General features: G+C 39.2%; 1 non-coding gene across 1 annotated transcript; it reads left to right on the forward strand.

Moving 5' to 3' along the window:
* Window positions 1-279: 279 nt before the first annotated feature.
* Window positions 280-352, forward strand: TRNAW-CCA (transfer RNA tryptophan (anticodon CCA)). Its single transcript has one exon. It is a non-coding gene; the product is annotated as a tRNA-Trp (tRNA).
* Window positions 353-15621: the final 15269 nt, after the last annotated feature.

A 15621-nucleotide genomic window follows, 5' to 3' on the forward strand; every position in this document is an offset into this window, starting at 1 on the left:
TGCAATAGCTTTTAAGTTTAAGCCCCATTTGTTTATTTTTGCTTTTATTTCCATTACTCTAGGAGATGAAAGCAAAAAAATATTGCTGCAATTTATGTCAAAGAGTATTTTGCCTATGCTTTCCTCTAGGAGTTCCATACTATCTGGTCTAAGATTTAGGTCTCTAATCCATTTTGAGTTTTATCTTTATATATGGTGTTAGAGAATGTTCTAATTTATTCTTTTACATTAAGCTGTCCAGTTTTCCCAGCACCACTTATTGAAGAGACTGTTGGGACTTCTCTGGTGGTCCAGTGGTTAAGACTCCATGCTCCCAATGCAGGGGGCCCAGGTTCAATCCCTGGTCAGGGAACTAGATCCCACATGCCACAACTAAGAGTTCACATGCTGCAACTAAAAGATCCCACATGCCACAACTAAATATCCTGCATGCTGCAACCAAGAAAGACCCAGCATAGCCAAATAAATAAATAAATATAAAAACAAAAACAAAGTACCCTGTGTTATAAGAAAAAAAAAGAGGCTGTCTTTTCTACATTTTATATTCTTGCCTCCTTTGTTGTAGATTAATTGACCATAAGTTCGTGGGTTTATTTCTGGGCTCTCTATCCTGTTCAGTCAATCTATGTATCTGATTTTGTGCCAGTGCCATACTGTTTTGATTACTGTAGCTTTGTAATATAGTCTGAAGTCAGGGAGTGTAATTCCTCCAGCTCTTCTTTGTCAAGACTGTTTTGGCTATTTAGGGTCTTTTGTGTTTCCATACAAATTTTTTAATTATTTGTTCTAGTTCTGTGAAAAATGTCATTGGTAATTTGATATGGATTGCACTGAATCTGTAGATTGCCTTGGATATTATAGTCACTTTAACAATATTGATTCTTCCAATCCAAGAACATGGTATATCTTTCCATCTGTTTGTGTTGTTTTCAATTTCTTTCACCAGTGTCTTATAGTTTTCAGAGTATAGGTCTTTTGCCTCCTTAAGTAGGTTTATTCCTAGGTATTTTATTCCTTTTGATGTGATTGTAAATGGGATTGTTTCCTTAATTTCTCTTTCTGATATTTCATTGTTAGTGCATAGAAATCAATGATTTCTGTATATTAATTTCATATCCTGCAACTTTACTGAATTCATTGATGGGCTCTAGTAATTTTCTGGTGGTGTCTTTAGGATTTTCCATGTACAGTATCATAACATCTGCAAAATGTCTTTTTTATTATAGCAATCCTAGCAGATGTGAAGTGACCCTGACTGCTATTAATATTTTCTCTCTATTGTTGGTTTTTAAAAAATTGATTATGATATTCTTTGGTGTAGTTTTCTTTATGTGTCTTGTGTTTGGTGTTTGTTTAGCTTTTTGGATCTGTGTGTTTATATTTTTCATCCATATAGAAAAAATTCAGCCATAATTTCTTAAAATATTTTTCTGTCCCCCTCCTTTCAGGGTCTCCAAGTACATGTATATTAGGCCATTTGAAGTTTTTCCAAAGCTCACAATAGTTCACTCATTTCTTTCAATCACTTTTTCTCTATGTGGTTCACTTTGGATTATTTCTATAGTTATGTCTTTAGGTTCACTAATATTCTATTTTACAAGTATAATCTGCTTTTAGTCTTATGTATTATAATTTTCATCTCAGTCATTATAGTTTTCATATCTAGAAGCTTGATTTTGGTCATGTTGGTATCTTCCATGTTTCTACTTAACTTATTTCATCTTTCCTCTACCTTTTATACGTGCAGAACATAATTATTATAACTGCTTGAATTTTCTTACATACTAATTCCATTTTGTGTCATTTCTAGGTCAGTTTTGATTGATTTTTTTTCCACTCATATTTTTCTGTTTCTTTGCATGTTTGATAATATTCAAGATTGGATGGTAAAATTGTGAATTTTATTTTGTTGTGTGCTGAATGTCTTTGTATTTCTTTAAATATTGTTGAAATTTGACATGGGATTCAGTTAAGTTACTCAGAAATATACCGATTCTTTCAAGGCTTGCTTTTAAAGTTTGACTGGCTGAACTAGAGTTGTGTTTAGTCTGGGAATAATCTGGTCCCACCACTGGGGCAAGACACTTTTTAGTATTCTACCCAATACCCTGTAAATTACAAAATTTTCCATTCTAGGGTGGTGAGCAGGAATTATTCCTAGCCCTGTGTGTGCCCCAGGAATTTGTCCTTCTAATCCTTTTGGGTGGTTCTTTCAATTGTCTTGAGTAGTTTTATCACATGTGTGTGATGATCTGTACTCAGCTAGAGACTTGAAGGGCACCCCTGCAGATCTCTGGAGTTCATTCTCTGTGAGGCTGTCTCTTCTCCAGTACCCTGCCTTGCAAACTTTAACTGCCTTGGCCTCCCTGGCTTCCCAGCTCTGTCTCCGCAACTCAGGGAGACTGCCAGCCTCAGGCTGAGTCCCACCCCTCTCACTGCACTCTGAAAACTCTCTCTAAGAAGTAACATGGGGCAATAACAGGGCTCATCTCATTTGTTTCCTTTGTCTTTTGTTATCTAATGTTCAATGTCTTGAGAAGTGTTGTTTTATATGTTTTATATTTTATTTTAAGTTGTTTCACACAGAAGGGTACATCCAACTCTTTTTATTCCATCTTGTTTGGAATCAAGAGGCAATATCTCTTTTTAAAAAGTTAAGCATAAATTTTTTTTAAATAGTCTCTTTTATTGTGGGAAATTTATAGGGATCTAATACTGCTCTTTGTTCTGTCTACTAGTGCTTTATATGTTATAACTGGTGTTTTATAATTTTGGATTATAAACTCATCTGCAGTGGGAACTTAATCTGTGAGAATTCTGTGGAGCCTAGGTTTAGGGAAATTGCTTCTGGATTAGTTTTATGTTTGCCTCTCCAAGGCTCCTCTCTGTGTGTGTTATTTCTTATTTTGGGTATTCCTGGGTCATAAAAGTAGTGTATATTCAAACATCCAAGATACATGAGCCAGACCCTGGTTATTAATTATCAGAGGAGTCATTTTTCCCTTGACCCAGAATTCAGGTCAAATCACACAAGCTTCCATGTTTTCTTGGACTTAAATGTAGACTTTTTTTCTGTTGCACATTTTCACTGAGAATACAGCATTTTAAGGGCCTTAAGTTGTTGTGGAAATTTCAATTCCAGTTCCCCAGGCACAAGACTTTGTCTCCTGCACTGCCGGAGGTTATAGCCAAATCCCCTAAGGCTGCCAGGTCCCCATTAAGCACCAGCTCCCCAAGGTTGACCCAGTGTTAACTCATGTCCTTAGCTCTCTGCTTTTTCTTTCCTTGTAGAGTACTCAGCTATGCACTTAAAAGAAAGGTGTTATATTTTATCCAGATTTTTTTCTATGCTTATTGGTCCTCCATATTGTCAGGAACAGAATTTTCCAATTTACTTCGTGACTCACTATCATCAGACTTCTACCTCCACAGCTTCACTGATGCTATTCTTCCAAGGCCATCGATGACCAGGAGGCAACTGCCAAGTTCAATGGATGCTGTGTCAGTTAGGATATGTTCCAACCACAAGGGATAAAATGCCTGACTAAAAGCATCTTAAACCATAAAGATGCTTAATTTTTCTAAGATAGGTGGACCCAGGGTCAGTTTGGCAACTCAGTTTCATTAAAGACCTGTGTTTTTTCTGTCCTTCCTCTTTGCCATCCTAGTATCATGCCAATGATTTTTTTTAACCTCGTTGTCACATGATGTCTGCTTCCCAGGACCACATCCAAGTAACAAAAGAGAGCAAGCAAGAAAAGAACTTTTTCCTCATGAGTCTCTCTCTTATCAAGTAGGAAAATCTTCCCAGAAGCTCCAAGAAGTTGACCTTTTCACTCTTCTGGCAAGAACTGTCACATGTCCATCCTTGGAGCAATCACTGGTTAAGGAGAATGGAGTCATCCCCAGGACTGGAAACATTGCTGTTGGAACCATAATGGAGTTTTGTTGACAAAGAGTTGAATTGTAGAAATGCATAAGGCAAGATCTCTGTCCTTGAGGTGCAGAAACTCAAGATACAGCAAACCCAAATTTCATGGTCACACAACCTCAGGTGTGCAAAAATTTAAGGGCTCTAATTGTCTGCTCCAAAGCCTAATTTCAACCCTAAGCCCTCACTCTGCCCCATACAGGAAATTTAATCTATCACATGTAAACTCAGCCACCTGTGCCTACCACAGATGCCCTTTCTGCTCTTATTCTATAGCACAGAATAGAACAAAACTTCTGATTTGGAACAGGATAGTTTCTCTCATAGGCATTTCACATTGTCACCCATCTGGCCTTAAAATGTAATCATCCTTTGCTCAGACAGGCCCCCAAATTGTAAAGTGACAGTGACTCATGCTATCTCCTTCTAAGGAAAGTAGTCCATATAGTTTGTTTACCTGTTTATTTATTTGAGTGAGTGTCAGAGCTTAGTATCAACCCTAGTATGGAAAGTGACAAGAGAACAAAAATTTACTTTGACTTTAAATCCGAAGCAGAGAAAAATCACCCAGACAAGTTTATTTGGAAGTGATTAGATTAAATTTCCTACATTGGGCAGAACAGGGGAGGGGGGCTGGAGGGAGAGATGAAGTTGGGATGTAGACAAATAGAGGATTCACATTTTTGCATGTCTGAGTTTGTGAGACACTGAAATTTGCATCTGCTACATCTGTTGATGTTTATGTTGCCTCTAACAAACAATGTGCACCTCCAGGATGGGGATCTTGCTTTACGCATTTAACATCTCTTCCCTTCCTTTCTCCTTTCTCAGTGCCTAGCACAAGATCCACAACATCGTAGGTACGCGACAAAAATGAGTTTGTTTAATAAAAGATGGAGTGAAGGAACAAGTGAGAAAAGGAGATTACTGCAATGGGAGGAAACAAGCCTAACAGATTTTTAAACCAGATCTATTTAACTGAATCCTGATTAAGGAGGGAAACGAAGGAATGCGTGTGTGCACAGAGAGAGAGAGAGAGAGCGCGCGCGCGAGAGCTGCAGACAGAGCAGAGCTACGATCACTAAAAGGAGACAGCCTAATCAGAGCCAGACGGGCCCCACCTGACTCCTACTGCAGCTAGGGAAAAAAAAAAAAAAAGGACTAGAAGGTTCAGCAGAAGCGGCTCCCCTTCTCCTGCACCTCCACCGTCTCCCGCCTCCGCCCCACTCCCACTGCTCTGTGAGGAGGCATGGAAGCTGTGGGGAGGGGAGGCAGCCGAACTGGGCTTTCCAGAACGAGGCAGGATGGTGTGAGCTCAAACGCCCTGGAATTGCTGGAGCAACGGTGGCGACACTTGAGTTATTCACAAAGGCTGGAATTCAAATGAGGCTGGCACTCCTCCAAGTCGCAGTAGCTTAGGAGGAGGGAGGAAGGCGTATTAACTATTCATCAAGATCTGCGCGTTGCATGGGCTCTGAGGTTCTCCATCTGCATCCCTCCCTCTATCACTGATTTCTGTGAGGAGGGGGCCTCCTCCAGAAGCACTTTATCCGCCAGTCTGTGAGCTGGAGGTGGAGGTGGGGGTGGGGGGCTGAAGTTAGGCAGATTTATCTCATCACATGATGGGAGACCTGTATCATGTGATGACTCCGGTGATGTTGGAGGCAGCATGTGACTGCCAGGACTACGTGGGCTAGAAAACAATTTAAATACAAAAACACAAGCAGGTTCCCCTCCTCTCCTTTTGCCTTTTGGTCTGGCTCTCCCTGCCTTTGGGTTGGAGCCTGACTGAATGGAAAACCCGTCGTCTTGCAGCCACTAAACCGGTGAGCACCGGGTACCTGGAGGCCAGGCCCCTCTGCTGGGGGTCCCCCGGGAGCTGTGCCCCATCGTTCTGCAGCCCGGTAAGTTCCTGAGCACTTGGAGCTATGGTGTGTGAAGCCATCCTAGACTGCCTCATTGGCATGCACGGGTGCCCTGGCTGGGCGCATTGGAAGGAAAGTGCCCGCCGGCTCTGGGGAGCTGCGGCTCTAGCCCCGCCAGACAGACGCAGGCTTCCTGGAGCAGCGCTGCGCGGCTGTGCCAGGTGGCATGTGTGCCCCATCTCTCTTCTCCCTGCCTTCCCGGCTACCTCTCCTCTCTTCTTCCTTCTCTCTCATCCTGCTCCTCTGGGTCTCTCTCTTCTCAGCCTCTCTTACTTCTCACCTCCTCCGTCTCCACCCCCTCTTGTTTTCTCTTTTCATTCCCCCCACCCCCAACCTTCTGTTTTTCTCTCTCCCAGGCCTTTTCTTAGGAGTTCCTCTCCCCTCACCTTTAAACATTTTGGGGGGTAGCTAGATTTTATGTTCTTTCTGTCCAGAACCTGAAGGACCATCTTCTGAGGCCTTGGTGGTTGGAAATGTACCAACGGTCCCTCCTGAGATGATTTTCTTACTAAGACAATGCAGATGGCCCAGTTCCCACCATGTATGTGTGTGCATGTGCGTATGTGTTAAGGGCGATTGATGTATTTCTTGGGGCCATCAGAACTGTTTCTTGGGTGGGTATTTGCTGGCTCTGGATCCCCACTCAGGCAGGGGATCATCAAGAGATAGGAGCGGCAGTTACAGCAGTTGGGAGACCACATCCTCTGACCCTGACTGTCTCACTCTTTGTGGGAGAAATCGGGTCTCCAAGCAGGAGTCAAAATCCAGTGCTCAATGCCTAGGGGCTCGCTGAGATGTCACAAGGCACCTCACAGAGATGGCTTAGAGTTTGAGGCCGCACCTTGGCGGAATGAGGCAGAGTAGTAGCTGAGAAACTAGCCACAGGGAAAACAAATTTAAGTTTAATCATGGCAGTTGTCTGTAGCCACATAGGAAGGAGATGTTGGCTGTGTCAGAAGCTCCTGGTTCACTGTTCTGCAGGAATGCTGACATCTGTTCAGCAAGAAATAATTAACAACTACTGAGCATAATCCATCCAACAATTCAGTGAAGAGGTGCTATTTGTATACCCATTTTAGAGATGGGGAAACCGAGGCACAACAGAGTTAGGTCACTCAGTTTCGTAAGTGGTGGAGCTAGGATGTGAGCCCAGGCAGTTTTTCTCCAGAGGCTGCACTGTTAACCACTATGATCAACTGCCTCAAAAAATATCCATCCACACTGCTGTGTGACAGGTGGTGTGCAAGGTTTGGGGCTGCATTTGTAGACAGAGACATCCTGTTTTCGTGGAGTTTGCAATCCAGTAGAAAAGGCAGCTGATAAACATACCATCACACAAGACAATATACTGCTTCAAATTAGGGTATTTGCTAAGAGGGAGAATTATAGGGTAGCATGAGAATATGTAACCAGAAACATACTTCAGTTGGGGGGGCAAAGGGGAAGAGTTGGTCAATGGAGTCCCCTCTGCTGATGTAATATTTAAGTCATGACTTGAAAGAGGAGAAGGAGTCAACCACGTGAAGAGCCAGGAAGAGAATTCCGGGTAGAGGGAATGGCATGTGTAAGGGCCTTGGTGCAGGAAGGAACTGGGGCCACTTCAAGAGCAGCAAGAGTGGGACCATAGGACGTGAAGCCATCCAGATAATGTGGGTCACAGCAGCCCTTGCTAAAATGACTTGGGTTTCATCCCAGGATCAATGAACAACCATTAAAGCATTTTAAGTAGGGAAGTAGCATAATTGGATTTGCAATAGATTTTGCTGCATTACAAAGCACCCCAAAACTTAACAGCTTAAAACAACAATCATAGCTCATTAGGCTGCAAGTTGACAGTTGCAGCTGGGATCATCTGGACAGTAATTCTGTTCTTGCCTGGGTTCACTCAGATAGCTAATCAGCTGGCAGGCAGGCTGGCAGTGGTTGATCTAAGATGTTCTCACTCACATGCCTGCTAATTGACAGAGGCAATTGAAACTGACCAGGCTATGTGTCTCTGTATCTAACAAGCTAGCTCAGTCATCTTCATGTGATGGCTGGGTTCCAAATTCAGCAAGAGAAGGGAAGCCCCAGTGCACAAGCACTTTTCAAACATCTGCTTGCATGGTGTTTGCTAGTGCTCCATTGGCCTAGACAAGTTACATGGTCAAGTCCAAATTCAAGCGATGAAGCAATATACCTCTTGACAGGAGGAGTTATAACATACTCTGTCTTTTTGTTTCCAGCCTACTACATGAATTCAAAATAGTAAGCTGGATACTGTCTTCCTCTGCTGTGGAAAGAACTGAAAGCCAAGAGGAAATTTGGAGCCAGTTTTTCTATGATTAGAGATGAACTTAGACCTGGCCACATAGCAGACTATTTTTTGCCTAGAACAGGCAGGGGTCTGAGCATCTCTTTTGGATATGAATCAGGAGAGTGTCTAGAAAGTGGTGTAGAAGTGTCTCCTCTTCTCACAGGTTATCTGGGAATGACTTGGAGTCCAAGAAGTCTTTGAGATTGTTACCCTAGAATGAAATTTGGGTCATATGGAACTCAGAGTATGTTTCAGTGTTTTAGGTAAGACAACAGTGTGTGCAAAGGCCCTGAGGCAAGGAAGTAGGTAGTTTGTTTTGGGAAATAGGAGGCATTAGTTTAATGTAATTGCAGTGGAGATGGCATGGGAGTAGACAGATTAGAAAAATATTTAGGAGGTAGAAAGAACCAGCCTTGCTGATGGATTGGATAGGAGTTTAAGAAAAGGGACATATTCATGAGGACCTGCAGGTTGGTAATACCATTTCCTAAGGTGGAAAGACTAGGAGAGGATTAGAATATTTTGGTGGGAGAAAGGGAGCAGGCAGGAAAAACATCAAGCATTGTATCAACTGGGTCAAATGTTGCCAAGACATTGAGTAAATTGAGGACAGAAAATTGTCTTTTCAAGTTGGTAACATGGAGGTAGCTGAAGATTTTGACAAGAGCAATTTTGGTGGAGTGGTGATGATGGAAACCAGATTGGAGTGTGTTAAGGAGTGAATAAAAGTAAATAAACTGTGAAAGGGACACAGAAATCAGGCACCATTTACATATGGGTCAAGGTCAGGGATCTATCTTAATTTTATGTTTGCTTTAAAAAAACAAAAACAGGAGCCTGTAGATTATGTCAACTTCTGGAGTGATCCAGTTGAAAGGGAGAAAGAGGACCGGGATCCAACCTGTGTGTGAATGAATAGATGATGATAGGTTTTCATTTTTTTAAAAGAGGGAATAATAAGAAAAAGAAAGATGGAGCAGATACATGAAGGCTTATACATTTGGTGTTGAGAGGATGAAGAATTTCCTATCCGCCAACTTTTATTATTCCAGTGAAATATAAGGCAAGGCCATTAGTAGAAAGGAGATGAAAAGAGGGAGGAAGTGAAGATATAAAATGGTCATCTGGGAGAGGGTGAAATAAGCATCCTGAAGGGAGAAGAAGGGCTGCTGGTCAAAGCAGAGTGCCTACTGAGAACAGAGAGCATGTATTTAAAATTGTGTCATTTTCAAGAGTAACATTTAAGTGCTTGGGTTCTAGAACCTGAGATGGGAGAGTGCAAGTCTGGGTGAGGTTTTGTTAAACAAATTCCACAGGAGAGAAAAGGGCCAATATATTGAAGGGGTTTTCAAGGGAATGACTATCCAGGTGAGCTACGGAATCCAAGCTGGACCAGGATGGGAATGGAACCAGGAAGGAATGATGGAGGATGAGTAAGTGGTAGGCTAAACGGAATAGGGGTTAGGATGTGAAAGACTGGGTTCTCGGAGGTAGTCCAGCATCAGCATCACCCGGGAGCTTGCTAGAAATGTGGAATATCAGCCCCCAATATAGATCTTCTGAGTTCAAATCTCCATGTTAACAATCCTCAGATGACTTGCATGTACACTGAAGATTTAGAAGCAATGATCTAGATTGTCTTGTGAAAAATAAATGGTGCTGGGAATTCCCTGGTGGTCCAGTGGTTAGGACTCCACGCTGTCACTGCCGAGGGCCCGGGTTCGATCCCTGGTCGAGGAACTAAACTCCCACAGGCTGCTTGGCATGGCCAAAATAAAATAAAATAAAACAAAATAAATGGTGCTATTCTGGGCAGAGTGAGAAGGTAATGAACCCCAAAATATCACACTCACTTCTTTATATTTTTTTCCCTTTCAAAACAGATCTTGATTTAGCAGAAGTTCTTTTTAAAAATTTTGCCCTGGTTTTTATTTTGTTTTAATTTTTATTATGCAACATCTCAAATATATATAAAAATATAGTGAAAACCAGTATAGCAACTTAGTTTCAATAATTTTTAACTCATGGCCAATCTTGTTTCCTCTATACCATCCCTCCAACCCACCCACCACTGCCACCAAACAGGATTATTTTGAATCAAATCTTAGACATAATTTCATATGTAAATATTTCATTAACTGCCTCTAAAAGACAAGGGCCCCCTTTTAAAATATAACCACTGTATCATCACTGCTTCCCAATAAAATCAAGAATAAATTCTTATTGTCATCAGATATCCAGTTAGTGTTCACATATCTGTAGTTGTCATATTAGTAGTAATTTTTTTGTTTGAATGAACATCCAAACAAGGTCTGTACCTGCCAATCGGTTTATACATCTCTTACATCTTTTATTATTTATAGGTTCCTTCATCTTTTTTTTTTCCTTGAAATTTTGTATTGAGGAAACAAGATGATTTGTCCTCTAGATTTTCCCAGAGTCTAAACTTTACTGATTGTTTGCTCTAGGTATCACTGAATATGTTCCTCTAAATACTTCTAAGTATTTAGACCTAAAAAGAATTGCTTTTGAAAAAACTTTTATGGTGAAATGTATCACACATGAAACATGTATGTATAAATACATACATATATACATATAGCCTGAAGACTAAAAATGTCCTTGTAACACCTACCTAGTGCCTTAGACACCCTCCAATAACATCTCTCTTCATCTTCCCTAGAGTAACCTCTATCTTGACTTTTGTAATAATTTTTCTGCTAATTACATATGCATGCATCCCTAACCAATATATTCATTTTTCCAACTTTTTTAGTTGTGTATAAATGTAATCAGATCATAGATATTCTTCTGTGACATTTATTTTGCTCAGTATTTTATTTTTGAGATTCTTTCGTGTCTATGTATGTAACTATAGTTCATTCATTTTCACAGATGTATAGTAATCCACCATGTGAATGTGCTACAGTTTATTTATCCACTCTGCTCTTGATGGGCATTCAGTCTTGTACATGTCTTGTGGACTTGTGCAGGAATTTCTCTAAGCTATATACCTAGGAGTGAAAGTGCTGGATCATAGACTATGCATAAGTTCAACTTTATAAGAAAATGCCAAACAATTTTCTGCAAGTTGACTTTGTTCCTTTCCAATCCTTACACCTTTTAATTTTGTTGTATTGCCTCATTATACCAGCTAAGGCTTCTAATACAATATAATAGAAATACTGAAAGCAATTATCCTTGTCTCATTGTGATCTCAAAGGGAAAGCATTCGACATTATACAATTAAGTAACTAATTTTTTTTTTCGTTGAATGGGATTTTCTAGAATTTTCTCTTATCAGATTAAGAAAATTCCTATTCCTTCTTTGCTTGGAGTTTTTTTTTTTTTTCACTATGAATTGCTTTTGAATTTTATTGAATACTTTTTCTGTGGCTTTTGAGATGATAAAATGATTTTCCTACTTTAGTCTTTTAATGTAGTGAATTATATTGATTAATTCTTCCTTTTTTCCAGCTTTACTGACATATTATTGACATATAACATATATGTTTGCTTAAGGTATACAATGTGATGATTTGATACATATATATTGTGAAATGATTACTACAATAAGGTTAGCTAACACCTTCATTCTCTCACATAATTACCTTTTTGTGTGTATGGTGATAACATTTAAGAGCTACTCTATTAACAACTTTCAAGAATGTAACATAGTATTGTTAAGTCTAGTTACCAAAACCTGGTCATCTTATAGCTGGAAGTTTGCACCCTTTGACCAACATCTCCCCTATTTCCCCCATGCCCCAGCCCCTGGCAACCATCATTCTACTATTTTTATGAGTTTAAATTTTTTAGATTCCACATATAAGTGGGAACATATAGTATTTGTCTTTCTCTGCCTGACTTATTTCACTTAGTATAATGCCTTTAGGGTCCATCCATGTGTCACAAAAGGCAGGGTTTCCTTCTTTTTTATGGCCGAATAATATTCCAGTGTGTGTGTGTGTGTGTGTGTGTGTGTGTACACACAGGAATATTGTGCCTGTGATATATATATGAGCATTTTCTTTTTCCATTCATCCATCAATGGACACCTGGGTTATTTCTATGTCTTGGCTATTGTGAATAATGCTGCAATGGACATGAGGGTGCAGATATCTCTTTGGGACAGTGATTTCATTTCTATTGGATGTATATCTAGAAGTGGGATTGCTGGATGATATGATAGTTCTATTTTTAATTTTTTGAGGCGTCTCCATACTGTTTTCCACAGTGGTTCCACCAGTTTACATCCCCACCAACAATGCCCCATGTTTCCCTTTTCTCCACAGCCTCAGCAACGCTTGTTTTCTCTTGTCTTTTTGCTAATAGCCATTTTAACAGGTGTGAGGCGATATCTCATTGTAGTTTTTATTTGCATACCCCTGATGATTAGCGATGTTGAGCATCTTTTGATGTACCTGTTGGTCATTTGTGTACCTTCTTTGGAAAAATGTCTATTTAAGTCCTTAGCCGATTTTTAAATTAGGTTATTAGTTATTTTGATATTGAGTTACACAAGTTCCTTATATATTTTGGATATTAACCTTTGATCAGATAGATGGTTAGCATAAATGGGAAAAGAATTTGAAAAAGTATAGGTACATGTATATGTATAACAGAATCAATCTGCTATATACCTGAAATTAACACATTGTTAATCAACTATATGCCAATATAAAATAAAAAAAATTTTTAAATATAGATGGTTAGCAAATATTTCCCCCCACTCTGTAGGCTGCCTTTTCATTTTGCTGATTGTTGCTTTGCTGTGCAAAAATTTTCAGTTTGATATAGTCCCACTTGTTGATTTTTGCTTTGGTTGCCTGTGCTTTTGTTGTCACATACTAAAAATTGTTGTTAAGATCAATGTCAAAGAGATTTTCCCCTGTGCTTTCTTCCTGTAGTTTTAAAGTTTCAGATCTTCTATTTAAATCTTTAATCCATTTCCAGGTAATTTTTGTGGGTGGTGTAAGATAGGAGTCTAATTTTATTATTTTGCATGTGAATATCCAGTTTTTCCAGCACCATTTGTTGAAGAGACTGTCCTTTCCCTATTGAGTATTCTTGGCTTCCTTCGTAAAATATTAGTTGACTGTATATGCATGGGTTTATTTCTAGGCTCTCAGTTCTTTTCCATTGATTTATGTGTCTGTTATTAGGCCAGTACTAAACTGTTTTATTACTATAGCTTTGTAATAAATCAGTAAGTATGATGCCTCCAGCTTTGTTCTTCCTTCTCAGAATTGCTTTGGCTCTTCAGGGTCTTTGTGGTTCCATACAAATTTTAGGATTGCTTTTTCTATTTTTGTGGAAAACGCATTGGGATTTTGATAGGGATTGCACTGAGTCTACAAATGCCTTTGGGTAGAATGAACAGTTTAACAATATTAATTCTTTTGCTCCATAAGCACAGGATATCTTTCCATTATTTATGTTTTCTTCAATTTCTTTCATCAATACTTTATAATTTTCAGTGTACAGACCTTTCACCTCCTTGGTTAAATTTATCCCTAAGTATTTTATTATTTTTAATGCTGTTGTAAATGGGATTGTTTTCTTTACTTCTTTTTCGGATAGTTAATTATTGGTGTATAAAAATGCAACTGATTTTTGTAGGTTGATTTTGTATCTGCAACTTTACTGAATTCATTTATTAGTTCTAACTTTTTTTGTTGTTGGAGTCTTTAGGATTTTCTATATATAAGGTTATATCATCTGCAAACAAAGACACTTTTACTTCTTCCTTTCTGATTTGGATGCTTTTTATTTTTTATTTTTTTTTGCCTAACTGTTCTGGCTAGGACTTCTAGGACTATGTTGAATAGAAATGTTGAGAGGGGGTAGGTACTCTTGTTTTGTTCTTAATCTTAGTAGGAAAACTTTCAACCTTTCACTTTTGAGTATGATGTTAGCTGTGAGTTTGTCATGTATGGCCTTTTGTTGAGATTTTTTATCATGAAAGGATGTTGAATTTTGTCAAGTACTTTTTCTGCATCTATTGAGATGAACACAGGATTTTTATCTTTCGTTCTATTAACATGGTGTATCACATTTATAGATTTGCATATGTTGAACCATCCTTGCATCCCAGACATAAATCCCACTTGATCATGTTGTATGATCCTTTTAATGTGCTGTTGAATTCAGTTTGTGAATATTTTGTTGAGAATATTTGTAGCTATATTCATCAGTGAAATTGCCTGTGGTTTTCTTTTCTTGTAGTGTCCTTATCTGGCTTTAGCATCATGGTCATGCTAGCTTGTGAAATGAGTTTAAGAGTGTTCTGTCTACTTCAATTTTTTGGAAGCATTTGAGAAAGATTGGTGTTAATTCTTTAAATGTTTGTTAGAATTCATCAGAGAAACCATCTAGTCCTGGAGTTTTCTGTGTTGGGAGGTTTTTGATTACGGATACAATCTCCTTACTTGTTATTGGTCTGTTCATATTTTCTCTTTCTTCATGATTCGGTCTTGGTAGGTTAAATGTTTCTAGGAATTTTTCCATATTTTCTAGATTATCCTACTTGTTGACATATAATTGCTCATCGTAGTCTCTTATGATCCTTTGTGCTACTGTGGTATCAGTTGTAATGTTTCTTCTTTCATCTTCGATTTAAGTTATTTGGGTCCTCTCTTTTTTTCTTAATTAGTCTAGCTAAAATTAGGTCAATTTTGTTTATCTTTAAAAAACAGCTCTTAATCTTGTTGATCTTTTCTATTGGTTTTCTGGTGTTTATTTCACATATTTCTGCTCCAATTTTTGTTATTTCCTTCCTTCTGTGAATTTTGGGCTTAGTTTCTTCTTCTTTTTCTAATTCCTTAAGGTATAAAGTTTTGAAATCATTCTCTCTTTTCGCAGAGGTTCTTGTCATTTTAATTAGGTTCATCATGAAAAGCAGTAATATCAGCTAACCACTCTGCCCTCTTCCTCCACCTAACCGCCATCTCCCTTCATATGCATACAGCATAGACACCCCAAAACCCTCCTCCCAGTGATCTTCCCACTCCCATTATGGGAAGAAATGTAACAAAATGAATTTAGCCTCTTTCCTCCAACATGAAACAGGATGAATGAAAATATTTTTATGAAGAGTTTTGTGGTGCTGTCATGGTGGAGTCAAAGGCAGAGATAGAGGCTAAGGCTAAGTGAAGCCCAGGGATCTTTAGAGATGAGAATTTTCTGGAGGGGCACAGAACCCATAGTTTGCCCAGAAAGGAGGATATGAATAAGAGGACAAGGACTAGGATGGGCTAGACTGAAAGTTTTTCTGAGTATTATGAGGATAAGGACATCTAAAAATTCATTCTCCTTCCTTTCCACCTGCCTTATTCAGCTCCCAGGTAGAAGGGTACAGGGGCCCCTGAGCAAGGAACAGTCACCAGGTTTCATCTGTAATTCAGAGAGCTTTGGGCAGGCAGTGAGTGAGGCACATCCTCTGGTGCTGCCTGACCTCTTCCGTCAGC

Source organism: Hippopotamus amphibius, chromosome 9 (genome assembly GCF_030028045.1).
Source record: "Hippopotamus amphibius kiboko isolate mHipAmp2 chromosome 9, mHipAmp2.hap2, whole genome shotgun sequence".
In the NCBI taxonomy this organism is placed as follows: domain Eukaryota; kingdom Metazoa; phylum Chordata; class Mammalia; order Artiodactyla; family Hippopotamidae; genus Hippopotamus; species Hippopotamus amphibius.